The sequence below is a fragment of the Lepisosteus oculatus genome, unplaced genomic scaffold (genome assembly GCF_040954835.1).
Source record: "Lepisosteus oculatus isolate fLepOcu1 unplaced genomic scaffold, fLepOcu1.hap2 HAP2_SCAFFOLD_40, whole genome shotgun sequence".
NCBI classification, from domain to species: Eukaryota; Metazoa; Chordata; class Actinopteri; order Semionotiformes; family Lepisosteidae; genus Lepisosteus; species Lepisosteus oculatus.
Window position 1 is genome coordinate 2,569,319 of NW_027167934.1, and position 15,555 is coordinate 2,584,873.

General features: G+C 46.9%; 1 non-coding gene across 1 annotated transcript; it reads left to right on the plus strand.

The window, feature by feature from the left end:
• Positions 1–5,944: 5,944 nt before the first annotated feature.
• trnae-uuc (transfer RNA glutamic acid (anticodon UUC)) lies at positions 5,945–6,016 on the plus strand. The gene has a single exon. It is a non-coding gene; the product is annotated as a tRNA-Glu (tRNA).
• The last annotated feature ends 9,539 nt before the right edge of the window (positions 6,017–15,555 follow it).

The following is a 15,555-nucleotide window of genomic DNA, read 5'->3' on the forward strand; positions in this document are numbered from 1 at the left end:
GTCACAGTAAACCTTCTGCTGCCTAACTTCCCTTATTTTTGGGGATCCCTTTGAAAAAGCAAAGGAAAAAAAAACTGGCTCTTCATCAGCGTGATCAACCTCACCCAGTGTGGCGCAGTGGCCTAATGGCTAAGGCACTGGCACTCTAAGCCAGGGATTGTGGGTTCGAGTCCCATCTGGGTTGCTCCTGTCCCCTTTTGAGAGTACAAATGTCCTTGCAATTTGCGAAGCTGCAACCCCACCTTACTCAGTGAGCGTCTCTGCTTTTCTCTCACATACAGTTGGGAGAAAAACTTTTGTAAACAGCCCTTCGGAATGATGTGGATTTCTGCATGAATGGCTCCTAACATGTGATCTTATCTTTATCTTAGTCATAATAATCAATAAAGAGAGTCTGATTTAACAAACAACACACGCCCAACATTTGACATTGCTGTTTTAACAAATGTTTTAAACAATCAAGGTCATTGATGGAAAAAGTACGTGAACCCTTATATTAAGGAGCTAGTGGAACCTCCTTTATTGACAAAAACCTCAACCCCCACTTTCTGTAGCGGCTGGTCAGACCTGAGCAGCGGTTAGGAGGTATTTTGGCCTATTCCTCTATGCAAAACTTTCAGTTCATGTATATTTTTGGGATGTCTTGCGCTGAACGGCCTGCTTCAGTTCATGCCACAGCACTTCAATGGGATTGGGGTCAGGACTCTTACTTGGCCATCCCAAAATACGGAATTTCTTCTGTTTCAGCCACTCTGTTGTTGATGTACTCCTTTGTTTTTGTCATGCTGCATGACCCAGCGTCTTTCGAGTTTTAGATCACAGGCAGACACCCTGACATTCTGCTGTAGAATTTCCTGATACATCTTGGAATTCATCGGTCCCTCGATGATTGCAAGCCCTACAGCCTCCGCCATGCTTCCCAGGTGGGATGAGGTTTTGGAGTTGGTATGCAGTGTTTTGTTATCTCCAAACATAACGCTGTGCACATTTACCAACAAGTTCAACTTTTGTCACGTCTGTCCACAGAACATTGTTCCAGGAGTTGCTGTGGAACATCCATGTGGTCTTTAGCAAACTTGAGAGGGGCAGTGGTGGTTTTTTTGTTGGGGAGATCAGTGGTTTCCTCCGTGGTGACCTCGGATGATCACCACTCCTGTTCAGATTTCTTCTTATGGTGGACTCATGAACACAGACGTAAGACAAAGTCAACCACCTGTTCGCTAGATCCCATCCCCACTCAGCTAGTCAAAGATTCCCTCGAAGGACTGGCAGGACCTATAATTAGTATGATGAATGCATCGCTTGCGTCAGGCGTTGTACCTGATCAATTTAAGGTAGCAGTTGTTAGACCGCTCCTTAAGAAGTCAAATTTGGATCCACAAGTTCTTAACAACTACAGGCCTGTCTCAAAGGTCCCATTTCAATCTAAAAGTCTTGAGAGAATAGTTGTTGCCCAACGTCAATCGTATCTGGATTCAAATAATATAATTGAGAAATTTCAGTCTGGTTTCTGAAACTGCATTAACGAGAGTCGTAAATGATATTCTCTTAGCTACTGATGCAGGGAATGCAACAGTGCTTGTGCTTCTAGATCTTAGAGCTGCCTTTGACACGGTTGACCTCTCTGTTTTGTTACACAGGCTTGAGTTTGAAGGTTGGCTTATCTGGAACCGTCCTTCAGTGGTTTACTTCACATTTTACTCATCGTTTTCATTATGTTCAAATATCTAATAATTGTACTGCTTCATCAACGTCACCAGTTCAATTTGGGGTACCAGACGGATCAGTGCCGGGACCAATATTGCTCTCTCTCTCTACATGCTGCTGCTAGGTAGGATAATACGAAAAAATAATATGAACTTCCATTCATATGCTGATGACACTCAAATAAACATTTTGTTTACACCAAACGACAACTCTTCTATTATCACTTTAGTTAAATGCATTAATGAAGGAAAGACTTGGATGTGTGAAAACTTTTTGTTACTCAACTCTGAGAAAACTGAGGATCTGTTGATCGGAGGCAACAATACTGATAGGACTACTATAACTTCAGCACTTAACTCAGAAGATTTAAACATTTGCCTCAAAGAGACAGCACGTAACCTAGGCGGCATATTAGACACAAGGCTCTTAACAACTTGCATTGTTAAGTGCCTTGGGACAACCTTGTTGTGAAAGGCGCTATATAGAAATACATTGATTTGAACTGAATTGACAATGTAAAATGTTGTGTGTTGTTTGTTAAACAAGACTGTCTTTATTTATTATTATGCGTCAGATGAAGATCAGATCACATTTTAAGAGCCATTCATTTAGAAATCCAGATCATTCGTGTTTTAAAAGTCGCGGGAAAAGCGAAACGGGTGCTTTTCCTTTGTTGCGCAGACACACGACGACACCGTAGGCGGCAGGACTCGAAGCTTCGCAGGGAGACCCCGACGGCTTTCTAATCCATCGCCCTAACCACTCGGCCACGGCTGCAGCGCGCGCTGCCTTCTTGATACAGTCTAACATAGAGTGCCGGGCGGCGGCGGAACCCTTTTTCAAAGTCGCTTTCGGTTTAACAACAACAAAAAAAAATTTCACAAAATGCATGCTAGCAGACAAATGCGCCTCGGAGAACTTAAGGCTGGCTTCAAGTTGGAATGATAGTCTCCCCGTCCGGTCAGGAAAAGGGAACTTTGTTAGACAGAAAGAAGGAAGTAACAATAACGGAGAATTGTGTGCAAGGATTTTAGAAGCTGCGCAGCCCTGCAGTTTCAATAGCCCTTTTATTCGTGTTAGATGCTGGAATTGCCTTTTTTTGACGCTCTTACGAATGCGATGTCAACGAAAACAGAACAAAGCACAAAAAACCCTCAAGTCCTGCAGTTGGATAGTTGGATAGAATGCCGTTACGCGTCCAAGCCGTATTTTCAAGACGTGATTCCCTGAGTCAAAAAAATTTGTAAGTTCTTTGGATGATCTGTGGACCGATCTTTCACGATGAAGAATTCCTTAAGAAGAATAGATCTCGGCCCACCATCCCAATGCCTCCATCTCAAAACAGCAACCTCCCACTGCCCTTAGTCTGCAAGGCAGTCCTTTCAAGTGCGATGATGACGCCGGGACCTTCGTTGCCTATTGTACGAGCTGAACTTTTGTGCTCATCAATTCAACGCTCTTTCCATCAACTCATCTTGTCTTTTGACGTTTCGTGTTTTGTGCTCCTTTGACTATCGGCATATCGGGTGACTGCAAACACTGAAGTTCTTGCTTACGGAGTGTGGAACAGTGTTTTCAAGTGATCGCTGTTCTGTCATGTTGACGCCGAGTGAATCTTTCTTTGGCAACATGGGCAGGCTGACAGCAAAAGTAATGGCAAATTTCTTGACTTATTTCTGAATGTGAATGTTCTTTAGAAAAGGGATGCGGCGTTGCTTCTCCCCCGTGTAAAGGTCACGCATTCCAGACGTGGTTATGAGCGAACAGTTGCCGCAAGTGTTTGAAAAGAGCAAGAGAGGAAGCAGCCCTGCCCCGTGTGAGGATCAAACTCAGGACCTTCAGATGAAGAGACTGACACGCTACCAACTACGCCAACGAGGCCAGCTGCAGTGCACAGCCGGAAAGTTTGCCTCATATGGATTTCAGTCGCCCGTTCCCTAATCTTTAGACGCCCTCTGCTGGATGTTGCATTTGCCTTTTGATCTCACCGATACTTTTTTGGTCTGTTTCTGTTGCGAGTCCGTTTTTCAGATCTCACCTAGCACAAGTCTCTCTGGCTGAAGTGGCCTCTCTGCTTCAGCATCGTGCCCTCACTCAGCCATTAAAAACGTTACTCGGACTTCTGACATGCTGACATGAAATGTCAAGAGAGAGTGGCGGAGACGCTTAAGGCAGAGAGAAGATGAAGAGGGGGCGTGGCTGCGAAATGATTGACAGCTGCATGACGCTCTCCATGCAAGGTGTGACCACAGGCTAAAGGACACCTTTCGGCACATCAAGCTCTAAGCACACACCTGGAGGACGTGGGAAACGATCCCGCTACCTCTCGCATGCAAAGCGAGCGCTGTACCATGCAAGCTAACCCCCCTCGCTGGGGCTCATGCCTCAGTGTCGCCTAGTGCCGCTTGTTCCCCTCTTACCGGGTGCAGTTCACTGCCCTTCGTCTGCAAGGCAGTCGTGTAATTGCGGCTTTCTTGACTTATTGATGAAGGTCTGACTGGACGAGCGAATGACGCCTCTCCCCCATCCTCAAGCTCGCTGACAGGATAAAATAGAAAGTGCTGCTGTGGCTCATTGGTTTAGGGGTATGATTCTCGCTTAGGGTGTGGGAGGTCCCGGGTTCAACTCCCGGCTGAGCCCTTGTGTGCTCTTTCTGTCCTCGTCCACAAGACTGGGAACTGATATCCACATCACCTTGCAGCATCTGCTTATGGCAAACAATGGAATGTGACTAATGACTGAACGAGCCTGGTGAATACTCATCACGTGGCACAATGAGAGCGTGCAGTCAGCTGTCCAAGGCAGCAACCTCATTGCTCGTTCAAAAGAACACGTACTGAAAACTCATCACCACTATGTCGTAAATGAGCACCGCGATCGCTTGTTGTCATGCGTCCTTACTTGGGAAATGCAGAAGCAAAAACTGCCCTCTCTCAGCCACCGAAACGTGTGCGGCTCGCCTTGCACTCTCTGCGCCTCGCATATTTATGGAGCTGTCTGCTCTTCTTTCTGTTGAAGTACGCAAGTTACGGGGCGTACTGCAGACTATGATGTGCTCAATGACAGCTTTCAAGATTTGAAAACTATGAGCTTGATGGCTCAAGTCGAACGAATGTGGTTGTTACGCAATTGATGATCAAACGCACATATTCTAACGATTCGTGAGAGTATGTTCTAAAGGTCCTTGGCTCGATCCCGGGTTTCGGCATTTTGTTTCATCGCTCCCTTTGTTCCTCTCTCCAGCGCCCCCTGCCTAAAATGACGCGTCCCTTTCTCAGCCCGAAACGCAAGCGATACACCAGCAACAAACCCTACAGGTTTCCGTAGTGTAGTGGTTATCACGTTTGCCTAACATGTGAAAGGTCCCAGGTTCGAGACCGGGTGCAAACAGCCTCTTCTTGCACGCTCCTGCACTTCACAGAGGTCTTGAACCACCAGTCATTTGTTCCCAATGTATTTCTGGTGCCTTCATGCACTCTTGTACCAAACGCACGTTTTTTCTGTACCTGGAGCCGATCATTTGCAATTGGGCTGTCCCGACAGACCAAGACGAGCTCTGTCGGCTCAAAAGCAGCGCAACACCTGCGAGAACAACAGAAAGATTAGTACCCAGCGGGGGCCTCTTAGTGAGCCCAAGATCTAATCAAGAATCGACTCCAGCAACAGGGCTGGGCGCATTGTTCCATACTCCGACCACTCTTGGTGTAAACAGGTCCCTCCTGGTCTCTGCATGAAATGCACTTTCCTGCGTTTGCTATGGTGTAACTGGCTTCCCCTGCATGGGCGAATGTGAAGAAGATCCTTAGTAAGTCATTGAAGAAACCCCGAGAAGAGGTCGGAGTGGCCTCTGTCGTTCATCAACGATCCAGTCAGGCAGTACTCCTCTGTAAAGCGCCGTTCGTTCACATCGATTGGCTTTTTTTTGCCTTCATTCATGCAAGTAGTAAAAGCAAACACCCCTATTCTGCCGTGACCCAGATTTGAACCAGGGTTGTTGCGGCCACAACGCAAAGTACTGACCACTATACGATCACGTCGAGTTACCGATACACACGTGGCAGGGCGGAAAAGGCTGTGCTCTCTTCGTGTGACATAAACGGAAAAGTCCTGACGTTGCATTTCAACTGAGTCCCAGTATACATCGACCCTTCGACACTCTGAGTGACAACTCTCTTGCGTGTTTTCTCATATTTATGTAGTTTGCTTGCATGATGCCGGGAACAGCAGGGTTGTTCGCTGCCATATGGTCTAGTGGTTAGGATTCCTGGTTTTCACCCAGGCGGCCCTGGTTCGACTCCTGGTATGGGAACGTGTCAGTTTTGCCTCCTGCTTTCCAAAAGATCAGCACCGTGTACGAAGGAGCCGCATTAAAACTACTCGAACGTGCAAAACGTGCGAGAAGAGGGGGCGCTTGTTTCCAGCCGAAACTTCTCGCGTGTGAGACCAGCTGACCATCGCTGCAGGAGGTGGGAGGGTTACTCTGGTAGACAGGGCTGACCTTCGGCAATAGGATTTATACTCTCCAAGATGATATTTGCACTTTCTGGAGAGGCGATTTTCTCCACGTCAGTAGCCCGATTTCGTCGATTGCGTGGAGAGGGCTGTAGAATGTGACGCCGCCTTTCCTGCTCCGTCCATGAGAGGCGTGCTGGTCTCTGGAGAGAGAGCACGGTCCATCAGCGCACTCCAATAAAGGCACTGGAAGCAGCTGAATCGCATTGGCGAAGCTCAGCACTGGGCCGCTGGGCATGTCTTACCACAGTTTCCGTAGTGTAGTGGTTATCACGTTCGCCTCACACGCGAAAGGTCCCCAGTTCGAAACCGGGCGAAAAACAAACAGATTTCTTTTGTCGCCACGCACAAAAGGGGATTGGGGATTCGCCTAGCGCTGTGATCGAACAGACCCACTCACCTCTTAGTGTGGCAGGATCTGCACAGTGCATGTCGCAGCGCATCCTGCTTTCACTTCAATGCGCGTCCTGATGTACCCCTTGCTCCCGCGTGACAGGTGGGGACAGGTGACAGGTCCTATACTAACGAGGAAGACATCACTCTCTCCGACCCCCCGGCATCGTGTCCTGACCCACCGTGCTGGAAGCCGACGCGTGCTGTGATTCCTTTACGGAGCAGAAATGACAACCGAGGAGCCGAGAGATCATTTCAGCATTTCGCGTCTGAACGGAAAACACAAACGACCAACTCAGAATGACTTGCCTTTGACGCTTTTCAAAGCGTTCTTTGTGCACGACGACTGCGCCGCCTAGCAGATACAAATGGGTTGTACAACTTTGAAGTAGCAAATGGAAGAGGGCTAAGCCCCCTCTCTTTTAGCCCAGGTTCGATCTGTCTCCCAGAATCACCAGGGCGCACACACACACACCCGTGCCGTTGAAGTGCTTTGCTTCATTTCTAAGGGCAACTCAACATTCACTCCTACCCCGAGTGCAGAAAAGACAGCGTCCGCAGCAACAACAGCTCAGGTCTCTGCACAGGAGCTAAGCTGCCCCCATCTCCTCTGCTCTGCGGCTCCTGCAGAGCGGAGTCCTGCCTGGAGCCGTGTTTGCAGGCGGCAGCTCCCCACGCTCTGTCTGTGCGTCGTGAAATTAATTAATAACGTTAATAAATTTATAAAGTTAATAAAGTTATAAATTTGAAATTAATAACGATATAATTATATTCATGTACCACAACACAAGAATAGTACACGCTGTACATTGTCTGTCGATAATGTTTCTGTAGTGCTTTAGTGGGTTAGGTTCCTGACTTCCATGTCACACGGTCTATGATTGAATCCCATGGAACTATGACTTTATTTTTTAACAAACATTTCTTTGAAAAAATGAAACGTTTCCCTTGGTCAGAGATTAAATAAAACCTCACTTTTTTAGGTTTTACTGTGCAGAGTGAGGTTTTACCTCACTTTTTTTGAGCAGAAGGTTTACTGTGACCTGAGAAGGGCCGGCATCCAATCACGGTGGTAAATACACACAAGCTCTCACTCATCTGAGCTACACGGCTACCAAGATGATCTCGGGTGCGCCGAGCTGGTACGGAACATATTGAACTGATCGACGGCGAATTGTCTCTCAGACAGGCTTTTCACCTCTAAGCTCCCTGACTGACAGTGATCAGCTAGGTAGTGAAACAGTCAGCTGCTTCTAAGCCTTAAACAGCTGCATCTCGGCGCTTCCACGGAGAGATGATTTGAAAGCCGAACATCACCCATTGGGAACACCTTACTATCACTAGTTTAAGAGACTCTTAAGGTCTTGCAGAGGTGCCTGTCTAATAGCATGCGCTTTGCAAGCTATAGGTGTTTAGGCTGAGGCAGAATGCCTGTTAACAAAATGTTTTTCTAAAGGTGTGTCCAAGTGGCTGCAAAAGGACAACACTCCTGGGGTGCTGTGGCTTAGTTGGTTAAAGTGCCTGTCTAATAAACAGGAGATCCTGGGTTCGAATCCCAGCGGTGCCTTCCTTGTTCTGTCTTCTTGAACAGTACTGGTCATTATGGACAACCGCCTACAGCTAGACTTAATTAAATGCAAGTATTCATTTCCTGTCTTTAACGCGACTTGTTTTTCTTAAAATGGATGCAACTTGCAAAACATGAAATACAAACCTTGCTAATCAGCGCTAGCGGCTGGCAAAAAAAAAAATAAGTCAGCAATGTTTTTTTCTTTAACCTTAACCCTACTAATGGAGAAGAGTTAAACGACCGAGTCTATGCAGCTAAAACGGTGCGCACGTCGGGTTCTAAGCTGGTAAATCACGCTCACCCCAGTCCTTAATCTTTTAAAGAGGATACAAAATTGAACCTAATCGCCACATCACATACATCCTGTTCAATGATAAAAAGGTAACATCTATCCTCGCTCCAGACTAAATCTCACGTTGAGGGCATATTTTTTTTCACTTTACCATGAGCCGGGCTCGGCTGCACAGAGGAGAGAGCAGAGCAATGAGGTCACGGGGACAGGGGAGTCACACGCTGGCGGTTTGAATACGCGGAAGATCACTGAGGGATCCACAGTATATGGACCCTCCGTGCGCCATCAGTCCGCACTCCGGACTCTGAATCCTGCCATCCGAGTTAAGATCTCGGCGGAACCTGAGGCACAGTTCCTTCTTAAAACGTAATCTGGTGAGCATTTCTAGAATCGTACTTGTATAGATGCAGTATTTAATGTGTTGCTAGGTTAAAATTGATGACTTCTTGTATTTCAGTAGGCAACTGCCCTCTTGATTTTGGATTTAATTTCTTTATTACAGGGGCGCTTTTATGATGACAGAGTCATGTTCAGGTACTTTGCTTGATGGAGGAAGCTCATTTCGGACTCTGTGATCTGCTCACCTGGAAAGGTCTGCTGTACTACTACAAGAGAGAAGTAGAGTCTGGAAGAAGGGACAATTTGATGATGCTTTGGAAGGTAATGTTTTTTTTTTCTTTGAAATCGAAATGAATCAGAATAGCAGTGCAAAAGACAAACTCTTGGTTTGGTTTAAAGAGATATGGTTTTAAAACAGACAACATGTAGAAAACAGGTGTTTCTCACTTTTGGAAAAGAATGGACCGGGGGTAATATTTTACTAGTTGCAGGGCTGAGCTCACTGGGTTACAGTCCTGCAGTGTCACACCAGGTCCAGTGGTGCAATGGATAACGCGTCTGATTACGAATCAGGAGATTGTAGGTTCGACTCCTGTCTGGCTCAGGTCATTTTTAAACGCACCGGGCTGCTCCCTAAGTAGTCTGTGCTACTTACTGCATTGTAATTGCACCCAGTAAGAGATTTCCTTCATGTAAATGAACTGCACCTGACAGCTTTAGAAAAACACCTGGGCTCAGTACGGTGCTGAGAACTCAGCGTTGGTGTTCTAATTAGCACGCACTGCATCGGCTATGAACCCGAACTTTTCAATTATTCCGACCAGTAAGTCAACACGTAGTCCACATGAAAGGAAGAAATATTCTCTTGTCTGTCTCTTGTTTTTATAGAACTGAATGTCCCTGACAATGTACTGTTAGTTTTAATTGAAGAACGGCATTTGTTTTCAAATATACCAGACAAGTTTACGTAACTGCTCGTGCGACACTCAGTTGTAATTAGTCAAGAAATAAAGTCAAACAACAGCTGCGGGTTTGATTCTGAACGTACAGATGCAGCCATTCAAAATGGGTGAGGTATTTCGCGGCATACCGCGACACGCCCACCGGGGTATCACGCGGTTCACGTGTGTCACGTGACTAACTATCCGGCGTCGCCTTGTAAAACCGCCAGGGGGAGCTTAACCTCTCATGTACAGCATTTGAGCCTTTAATTTTGAACTGTGTATTACAGCATGTTAATCATCAGTCATTAAAATGTTGGTATATTTTATGAAAGCAAGATTGCTCAGTTGGACAAAACCAACTGAGCTGTGCATCACACAGCTGCCAGCGCACCTCACCGTACCAGGCCACCACTGCGTCATATAGCTGCAAGCGCACCTCACCGTGCCAGGCCACCACTGCATCATACAGCTGCCAGGGCACCTCACCGTGCCAGGCCACCACTGCGTCACAACACACAGCTGCCAGTGCACCTCTACATACCCGACCACCACTGCATCACACAGCTGCCAGCGCACCTCACCGTGCCAGGCCACCACTGTGTCACAACACACAGCTGCCAGTGCACCTCTACATACCCGACCACCACTGCATCACACAGCTGCCAGCGCACCTCACCGTGCCAGGCCACCACTGCGTCACAACACACAGCTGCCAGTGCACCTCTACATACCCGACCACCACTGCATCACACAGCTGCCAGCGCACCTCACCGTGCCAGGCCACCACTGTGTCACAACACACAGCTGCCAGTGCACCTCTACATACCCGACCACCACTGCATCACACAGCTGCCAGCGCACCTCACCGTGCCAGGCCACCACTGCGTCACAACACACAGCTGCCAGTGCACCTCTACATACCCGACCACCACTGCATCACACAGCTGCCAGCGCACCTCACCGTGCCAGGCCACCACTGCGTCACAACACACAGCTGCCAGTGCACCTCTACATACCCGACCACCACTGCATCACACAGCTCCAGCGCACCTCACCGTGCCAGGCCACCACTGCGTCACAACACACAGCTGCCAGTGCACCTCTACATACCCGACCACCACTGCATCACACAGCTCCAGCGCACCTCACCGTGCCAGGCCACCACTGCGTCACAACACACAGCTGCCAGTGCACCTCTACATACCCGACCACCACTGCATCACACAGCTCCAGCGCACCTCACCGTGCCAGGCCACCACTGCGTCACAACACACAGCTGCCAGTGCACCTCTACATACCCGACCACCACTGCATCACACAGCTCCAGCGCACCTCACCGTGCCAGGCCACCACTGCGTCACAACACACAGCTGCCAGTGCACCTCTACATACCCGACCACCACTGCATCACACAGCTGCCAGCGCACCTCACCGTGCCAGGCCACCACTGCGTCACAACACACAGCTGCCAGTGCACCTCTACATACCCGACCACCACTGCATCACACAGCTGCCAGCGCACCTCACCGTGCCAGGCCACCACTGCGTCACAACACACAGCTGCCAGTGCACCTCTACATACCCGACCACCACTGCATCACACAGCTGCCAGGGCACCTCACCGTGTCAGGCCACCACTGCGTCACACATATTTCAGCGCCATATATTTCATGGATATTATGGAATATAATGGATGGATATCTTAGTTATCTTTCAAGTTCACAGGTTTGCATGCATAATTTAATTTTGAAAGCCACTGAGACATCAGGTACTACTGTTGTATTTATGAAAAAGAAACAAAACAAAAAACATACTAACAACTGTGCCATCCTACTCCTTAGTTAATACATTTTATTATTCATAAACAGTTAACATTGTTAGCAAAATATTTTGAATTATATTTAACCCTATTTTATCTTTAGTTTTGTATTTAACTTATTATATGATAGTCAGACTTAATGTATATTTGAACAATGAAAATATATTTTTACAAGATTTTACATTCACTTTAATGCACTTAAAATTAATATGGTTAATAATAGTAAACTGTAACATGCTGTAACAAGATCGGTTAAACTGCGAAGAAAATGCTTTCAGAGAAAATGTTTCAGGTGTGAAGAACATAGATGTCCAATGCAATTTCAACCAAACCTGTTCCCACACACCCTGCCCCCACTACCATTAGAATAAACACAAACATTTTAGCGTTTCATTCTGAGCAGAAGACCCTCACACCTGAAGAGTGCTGGCTGTGACGAATTAAACCGGTTTTACAGGTTTCAATCACAGACCATGTGACATGGGACTCAGTAAACTAACACACAGCGCCACTGGATTTGATAATACCTAACCAAAATCCGCAATATGGAAACAGAACCTGTGTAATTGTTGATAGATGATGTACTCGTAACATTTTTTCAAGACGAACTACAACATTTAAAAAATGACTTGTATGTACTTGATATCTCTAATCAATCCACGGGTCCCAGCACAAAACGAAACTAAAACGCATACCGTTTCGCGCTTCTTATTAGTTGCTCAAAAGTAATTTGACCGTATGAAATGCATAATATAAACCTAGAAACATATACGTGAGCAGTACTTAAACACTGTAGTATCGGTGTTAAGACATACCTCTCAAATACTGTAAATCAAGTTAAAAATATCTCAAGACCGATTCTGGTCGTTATGAAACCATGTTTCGTGTATGTTTTCTTTTTCATCTTGAAATAACTCATTTCTAAATACCTTTTTCACTGTTAACATCTTGCAGCAACTTTGTGACAAAATATACACTCTGACAGTTCATCCTGCTACCAACATTAAATAAAACAAATCTTAAGATTTCTATATTTATGTCTTTATTTAGTGGTTTCATTAGTGACAAAGGCTAAACTTTCTTGGAAAAATGTATTTTATGTGTTGCGGAAAAAACTGACTTGCTTTAACAAAATATGTTTACAAATCCTTTCACCTGGCATTTTCGTAGTTAGAAATTATGGAACGCTCTGTTAAAAGCAAGGGAGTTTTTATGTCCGTTGCAGTTCTTTTGCAACATGAATATAATTATATCGTTATTAATTTCTTGAGATACGTGATTCCATATTATATTCCCTTTTAATCAAATTCTAAAAGTATGCTTGTTGACTCCGGTATCACGTTAGTTAAAGACTTCGAAGCTTACAATGGTTAGGGAGAAATGGAATACTGGTGTGTATTTTTTTCTTTAAAGTACCAAGACCAGCTATATACTGTATGTTTACGTTCCAAAATTAATATCGTTTATGGCCTTCACACGCGTTACAGTATGCTCCTATTCTTTTTATGCTCAGGTACTAAGATTTCCCTTCAGTGGCAAAATTCAATATCTACAACGGGCACAGTAAAGACGTTTACAGTAAGTCTTTCTACGACAGACCAATGGACCACGAGTGCCCCTGTCGGTCAACCAATCACGCACCGCCTACCGGTCAAAGGCCTTTTCTAGGTCTACACTTAAAATGCACAGAGGGAGGGAGCGATCCTCTGAGTACAGACAGACATCCCTCAACAAGGCCAGGTTGTCGCTCATCAGGCGTCCTGCTATCCCACAAGTCTGTTCTTTCCCTACCAGTGAGGCCACTACATTTTGTAGGCGCAGGAAAAGGGCTTTGGAGAGGATCTTAGTGTCCACGCCTAACAGGCTGAGGGGTCTCCAGTTCTTTATGTTATTCTTTGCTCCTTTCTTAAACAAGAGAGAGATAGTGCCTTCTCTTAAGGAGTCAGGCAGCAATTCTGTCTTATAGCTTTCCACGAATAGGAGCAGTAGCGGATCCTGAAGCAGATCCCAAAAGGTGCAATAAAATTCTTTAGGGAGCCCGTCAGCACCCGGAGTTTTCCCCTGCTGTAAGCTCTCCATAGCCTGTCTCAGCTCTTCTACTGTCAAATCCCTCTCAAGTACTTCCCTATCTTCTTCACTCAAAACGTTTTCTAGCTTTGAGGTAAAAAAATGAATTTCTTCATCCTTTACCTCTGTAGAGCTGTACAGTCTTGAGTAGAAGGCCTCGGTGCAGGAGAGAATAGCACTCGGCTCTGTTCTCTCTCGTCCCTCCTCATCAACTACACTTTCCATGACAGACTTGGAGCCTACCACTTTCCTGAAAAAGAAGCGAGTACACTTCTCATTTTCTTCCAAGAACTGCACTCTGCTTCTTAACAGCACTCCTCGACTACTTTCTTCGGCTATGCTCCGGATGTCCTTTTTTAAAAGGGCGATATCCTCGAGCACATCGAAGCCACTGTGCAGCATCGTGTAGAGACGCTGCAGCTGCCTCTGTTTCCTGGCTAGCACTCCTCTCCGTCTGGCAGCAGCCTTCCTTCCCTCAGCCATGAAAAAGGCCTTTGTCCTCACCTTCACCTCCTCCCACCACTCTCCTACTGACCCGTACAGACACTGCAAGGACAGCCACTGTGATAGTTTCTCCTTGTAGCGGGATACTACCCCCTCGTTCTCTAGCAGCTTTGTGTTGAGTTTCCAGAGGCCTGGGCCAAAAACAGTCCCGCCCTGGAGTTCCACTCTACACCCTAAAGCCTGATGATCTGAGAAGAAGACAGGCTGAAGAGTGACCCCAACAACTTTCACTCTCTCTGAGACAAAGCAATAGTCAATTCTGGAGCTGCTATTCCTCCCTGACCATGTATATCCTGCTGTTGTGGGATATATACATCTATATGTGTCTGAGAGTTTAAAGTCTTTTCTGTCTCACTAGTTACCTTCTTCTTTTTCTTTTTCTTCTTACCAATTTCCTGCCAGCCATCCTCTGAATGAGCCTTCATCAGGGTGGCAGCAGTAAAAGCATTCACGGAGTCCATTTCAAGGAAGGGGGTAGAGGGAGGGGTGGAGGGGTTCCAGCTGTCCCCATCGCCATGCTCTCCTTCCTCCTTGCTCGGGGAGAAAACAGAGTCATTTTTCCTTTTCCTCAAGTCCAGCTCCTGGGAGCACTGAGGGGAAAGGGGTGCAGCCAATGCACCAGTCTCCTCTTCCCCCTCACCCACCAGCTGCTGCAGATCCTCCGTGATGGACTGGATGGAGGAGAGGAGGGCATCTGTAGCACTTGCAGAGTCTGAGAAAAGCAGCTCCGCTGAATCCTGGGTCTCCTCGCTGGACCCGCTCCACCGGGGGGCCCCACACTGGCCCTCGTTCTGAGGAGCAGGAATGGGGGAGGGGTCCTCGCTGTTCTCGGGGGTTTTCAAACCCTTGTGCTTGTCTGGTGCAGTCTGCGGTTGTGGGGGCGTAGTGGATTTCTCTTCCACCGGCCCCAGCGCCACAGCAGGACTGATCCTGGCTGGAGCCTGAGACTCTTTGTCCAACAAGGGTTCTTTGTTTGACTTGTTGTTTGCTTTGGCTTTTCGGGCCGGTTTGGCTGAAACAAGCACTGCCTCATCCTTTCTCATTTTGAGTTTATTGGCGTAGGCGTGAGGGCAGTTCTTAAAAACGTGTCCTTCCGAGCCACATAAATTGCACTTTGGCAGCATTGAACAGTCAGAGGCTAAATGTCCCTGTTTGCCACAGGTCTTGCAGCATTTCACAGTGCAGGACGATGCCAGGTGTCCCACAGCACCACAGCGCCGACACACCTTTGGTTGTCCCACATAAAAAACATAGCCATTGCAGGCGCCCAGCCGGATTGTAGAGGGCAGGTGCCTTAAGCCTCCATTTACATTGTCCGGTAGCAAGCAAACCTCGAATTTCCTTGCTCCTGTTTTTATACCGTCAACATCTCTAACCTCAGTTCCATGGTGGACGATGCAGTACTGGT